This window comes from Rhea americana, unplaced genomic scaffold (genome assembly GCF_003343005.1).
Source record: "Rhea americana isolate MKP2758 unplaced genomic scaffold, rheAme1 scaffold_305, whole genome shotgun sequence".
Taxonomy (NCBI): domain Eukaryota; kingdom Metazoa; phylum Chordata; class Aves; order Rheiformes; family Rheidae; genus Rhea; species Rhea americana.
This window is the reverse complement of record NW_028186430.1, coordinates 705,539-711,444: the sequence shown is the minus strand read 5'-3', so window position 1 is coordinate 711,444 and position 5,906 is coordinate 705,539.

Genomic DNA, 5,906 nt, shown 5'->3' with positions numbered 1-5,906 from the left:
TTTATGTTGAACTAATTTAGACCTGCACTGAACAAGGCCAGAAACATGCTTTTTGACAAGGRGAGGAGACCTGGAACACACAGATGGGATCTTTGCAGCTGCTGAGCCAGAAGTGTAGCCTCAGAAAATATATAGAGGTTCAGGGGTGGATATTGCTTAGTAGGGAGACAGACACTTGCTCACTTAGTTTTGTTTCCCATCAAATCTTAGTGGAGCTGTTCAGGAATTTCCAGTTTGACTGGCTAACCGTTGTCTCTACTGTTCATCTGTAGAGCCTGCTGCCCTAAGCCTGTCAAAGAGAGGGCCACATCTGGGGCCTTGGAAATGAGTGGGGCTGTATGCCATTACTGAGCCATCTAGTTCTTGGCAGACTGCATTTCAAGAGTTTCTAGTATTTTTCTCAGATTGCTAATTTGTTTGTTACATGAGGCAGCGCCTTTATCTCTGTTTAGATTTAATTGTGCTCCTTAGTACTGAGTGTTCTTTATTGCGTATCTGGTGCTTCTCCTCTCTACCGTGCTTGTTGCTCGGTGACTGCTTTGCTGCTACTGCATCTCAGTGTTGGGAGGAAGGCATGTAATGTTTCAGAGTGGCAGATGCAAAGGTTTAAGTAATAACAAACCCACTTGTAGCTGTGATGGCAGGAAGCATGAGTAATGTTGGGAACACACTGCTATTGCTGGAGTGTTTTTGTAGCAAAGCCTCTTACGAGGGAATTGCATCTGATGTTCTGTAGTACTTCCTGAATCACTTCCAACGTCTTGTGRTTGTCTCCACAGGCAGCTCTTCATCCTTGGTCCACTCGGACTGCAGGAACGTAGAGGAAACCAGAGCAGCACTTTCRGAGGTGGGGAATGGAAATGATAGAGCCCGGGCATGTGGCTGTTGCTGGTCCCTGGGGTTTTCTCTGTTATGGCACAGAGTCATGGGGTTTTGCCATTACCCAGAGGGGCCACTGATCAGGAAAACGTGTCAGTAAAGCTAGTGAGGCTTTAGGCTGGAGTGATGTGTGGATTACACTAGAGGAAAGGTGGTAAGAARCGTCAGCCTGGATTCCTGAAGTCCTTAGTTGTGTCATTTCATACAGAAAGCTCCCCATAACCCCATCTCTTCTTTTTATGTTTTCGGTTTTTTTATGCTTCTCACTTGAAATACCAGATTCACTTCCTTCTAGTAAACTCTAAGGACCTCTTTTATCTTAAACTCTATCTAGACTAAGACTTAAAGTGTGATGGTAGCACCTGTTAGCTAACTTTGCTAAAACAAACTAGACCAGTTAAGGCAACCTACTCTTAACATGGCAGCCAAAAAGTGTTATATGCTAGCATGATGATATCATAGCTTTTTATCGCTCGGTGTAGAGAACACCATAAACTACTTTTTCTTCTTAAAAAAAAAAAAAAATTTAAGCATCTCTCTTGTCCCTCCTTTTGCTAGCTCATTACTGAGAAAAATCAGCTTATGAGTCTTGACTACAACAGYTGTAATTTTATCTGGACTTGATATCAACAGACTTCCAATAGTGGGTTTGTCTGTTGGAAGTTTGGTTAAACTGAGGTCTTAATGTTTGCYGCAGTTCTATTGCTTGTTTCATAGTGTTGCTGATATTTTGTGGAAAATACAAGAACTGGTTATTATTTACTTTGATTGACAGCCATGACTATCCATTTTTGCCATGTTATGAAGATTTAATCCTTAACATGTAATTGGGAGAACCCTGAGAAGGGAGAAGGGTTTGCCTTCATAATTTGTTTCTTGCAGTCAAATATCATACCTAAAGCACCAAGGAGATGAATCCAGCCCCAAACAACCTTTCTCTGCAGCATCAGCTGGATCTGTAAGCACTTGCCTGTAACCTGAGCTGCCAGTGAGTTTGGCAGCATTAGGATGCTAGCTTTTTGCCAGGGTGCTTGCCTTTCTCTCTCTCTCTCTCTCCCCCCCTCTCTCTCTCTTTTCTTTTTTTTCCTTTAATTCTTTAATCCATAATGGGACATTATGTTGTACACTGATCTGTGCATCTCTTCAGCTTCTGCTCATGGCCTCCTCATCCAATGGACAAGAAAAGAGAGAATTCTCCACCCTGTGGTTTTAGTGCATTTGGAATTAAGTGAGTTGGTATAGCAGCAGTATGTGTGCGTCCCTGCCGATGTGACTAAATGTCTCTGCTTGTCGTGTCGCAGGAGGACAGATGCACTTTGTGTAAGCTTGTGTCTGTTCAGGGCTAAAACTCTCCTCTYCAAATTCCTCAAGATGTCAGCAGTAGAAAAAAAGCTCTGATTCCTCCTGTGGATCAGCAAAGAGACAGACACTGAGTCTTTCAAATATAAAAACAAGTGAGTTAACCAAGTATGTTGTGAGGACAGAGGAAGCAGTGGAGCATAAGGGTTAACTAGCTTCAAAAGGATCTGAGCTGGATTTGGGTGAATGGCGTATTCCTATTCTGAAAACTTGGTGTGGTAGACGGTGACTGTGGAGAAGTGATCAGTGAAAGGAGAACAGGCCAGCAGAATGAATATAAAGCAATGGAAAAAAAATGCAAGACGAGGAGGGGTGAGAATCTTCTACTCAAGAGCTTCTAAGCTGAATCCTTTCTTAACACCAGAGTGAGGGTTTTAGGTGGATTTTCAGTGAATCTGATGTTCTTTGTGTTTCAGCCACCAGCACATGCTGGACCTTGTGCAGGCAAGGGCAGTAAATCTGTTGTCAGTAGGGTTTGCATAGCTGTAATGAGAGCAGATTATTTATGTTTTCCCTTATTTTGCTGCCTTGAGGCAGGTGGGCAGATTACAGAGGATAGAGAATATATGTTTATCAGTCCTTTCCTGTCTTTGTCATCACTCCTCCCTTCTGGTGACCCCATTTTCTAGAGGGATAAAGCGAGCAGCCCAACCTCATTTCTCAAATCTGTTGTAAAGTCTGATTAGAGAAATGGAGGAGGTTTGATAACACGAGCATGTGCTGAATGTCTGGCCTCTCTCAGTATTCCTCAAGGGCAACTGGGTTTAGCTCAGCCTTCCTTTTCAGTTCTTGTCTTGCAATAGGCTGTGTCTAGGCTGGTGCCGCTGCCCTCTTTTGGGACTCTGTCCTGTCAAAGGCTTTGTTCAAACAAGCTCAAGTCACATATGTTTTTTGGTACAGCTGCAGAGAGAGACGCAGAAAAGTCTTSTAAGTGTAGCACTGCTAACAAGTTGCATTCCAGACAAGACTGCTATTTCTGATGGTATGCAACACAAGAAGATAGGGAATTGCAGTGACACCTAACCAGAGCTGTGTAGTGGTGGCAACTGAGCCTGTTTGTAACAAAGAAAGGCTTTGTATGTACTTTTTGGCTAAAATTGGCAGGATGGCAATGTAGGGATGGCTGACCTGTGACCGTGTGTGTTAGATGAATGTTCTGCTGCCTTCATGGGCTGCACAAGGTGGAGGCTGGCCTCCCTTGGCTGCAGCTTGGTGCCTCCTTAAAGAGGCAGAAGATGATGACTTTTCCGATGCGGTGGTGGCGTCTACTGTTCAGGAAGTCCACCTCTTCCATAAACAGTCCATTTTCTCTGCAACGCCCCCATCCCCAGCATCACATCTCTAATTTCTCTAATTATAGAGGTGAATTGGCAAGGGTATAGCAGAGAGTAATATCTAGTCCTTTGGATTTAATTGTTTCTGATCAGTTTGGTTTTGAGTGCATGGATAATGCAAAAACCAGTGGATTCTACAACCTTGAAGGATCTCTTGCCAGTGTTGCAGGCAGTCATGTTATTCTCGAGAGTATTTGTGCTGGAGGTTCTGGATGCAAACACTTGTGATGGGTTCCTGTCCTTAGGAGCCTGCAATACCTGCCTCTGGACAGCAGTGTGCCCTGCCTGGCCATTTCAGTGCTGTTACAAAGGTAACAGGTCAGAGCTGGAGTGGAGAAAATATTTGCTTAGGTTGATTGTTTGTTAAGAAAGTGCCTTGGCTAAACCCTGTAATAGTCTCCTGTTGGCTCTTTAGGGAGCAGGGGCGAAGGTGCTCTGGGTGCCTGTGGTTTAGCTGAAGGACTGAATGCAARCTGTAACAGCATAAAAAGCAGTCCCTTGGGCTGCAGGCAAGGGTAAATCTGCTGAACTGCAGGTTTTCAAGGCTAGTGAACTTCAAGAGCTTCTTGTTTGTGTCCAGAAGAAAAACAAGTATGAGCAGATCCCATGGGTGTGCTGATGTACATCTGAGATTGCTTTTCTGGAAATTCAAGTGTAAATTAGATGCATTCCCTGGGCTCTTGGAGTGTATCCAAAGTAGTACCGGTTGTGTACATTGTATCTGTGAATGCCAGTCCTCCCTTGTTTAGAGTTCAGTGGCCTGGTAGTACAGGCCAGGGTAGCTCTTGTTGTTCCTCTCTGTGCTTGCATGTTATTTCCTTTCCTTCCTAGTCCCTGGCCTAGCCAGAATTTCCTTGGAGTGCGCGAAGCGAGGAAATGGCTTTGGAGCACAGAGTGTGGGAGTACTTGGAGTGCAGGCAGACATGCTCGTGCCTGGGCTGAGGCTCACTGGTGTGCGCGGTGAGCCATGTGCCAGGTTGCATAAAGATAGCGTGTTCAATACAAAAGGCAGCTTTGGGAGTGTTTGTTTTGAAGTTTAGCATATTAAAATTTGGACTCGGTTTGGAGCTTGGCCCTGGCATGTGTGGCTTAAGCTAGGGTTAAAACTGATACTTGCATGTAATGGAAAATGATCAGGAATCCCTGCAAAGCCAAGCATCCCAGGAGGCAGCCTGGTCTTGTGGAGGGTGCTGGAGGGCTGAGGCCAGCAGCTGCCTTGCAGCAGGTTGGGGTGCAGAGTGGTATCTGGGCCCCTTTTGCCAGCTGTGCTGCCTTGGCACTGTTCTGTGACATGCTTCACTTTCTGTTCCTGCTTCAACTGAAAGTAAAATGCTGCATCTAGCTGGATGTGGTGAGCTGCTCATAACAATGAGTATAACACCAGTGCAAAGGGTGTTTTCTGCTGCCCAGTGGTCCATCCTAAGCAAGTTTTCTGTTTCAGACAGTGGCAATGGGAGATGCTATTTAGAATGAGCAATTTTTGCTTATTGAATACTTGATACTAGGAAAGAAAATCACATGGTAGCTGTATTGCTCAAGTGGTTAAGTGAGTGTCTGATGCTAGGTAAGTTTGTTTTACTTGCATATTATTGGGATGATCAATTTGTAGAAGCACCTGTAGATTTGATGCACTGATTATGACCAATTTCTAGACTGGTGTAACTGCATTAGACTTGAGCACATGCAGCTGGATAATGGAAAATCTCTTGCTTTACCAAAGCAGGAATGAGCTAGACAAGTTGAATAGACACCAGGAGAATAGATGCTTGTTTTGGGAGTGAGAATTTGCTTTGACCTAAATGGAAGATATTTAGGAATTGAGCATATGATACATGTATAGATAAGCTGTTTAAAAATATCCTAGATTCTTTGTTAGCTGTAAGAGAAATGCTAGTGCTTGTTGTTAGTAGGCTAAAATGAGCTTGCCTCACTCTCGACTTGTGCTGAAGTATTGTAGATTGATCGTTTTGGTGTTCATCTCATCTGAATTAAGTCTCAAGTTTTTAATAATTTCTATTTAAGTTATGACGCAGGTCTCTAACAGATACCATAACCCGCTGATCTGTTCTGAGGGCAGGTGGCAGCGTTTGTCTGACAGGTAGCAGCTCATTTATTTTTAACTCAGGTTGTGTGTAGAGTCCAACATGTAATGCTGTCTTCAGGTCTTTCTACAGACAGTAGGTCAATGTTGCACCTGATCCAGAGTTATCTGAAGTCTCTGATATTTGAATGTCCTTTAGTTGTGCATATCTGACTGTGAAGGTTTTGCTAAAGTGAAGAGATGAATTTTTGTGCTTTTGCTGTATGCGCTCTCTGTTGCTTCTCTACAGAACA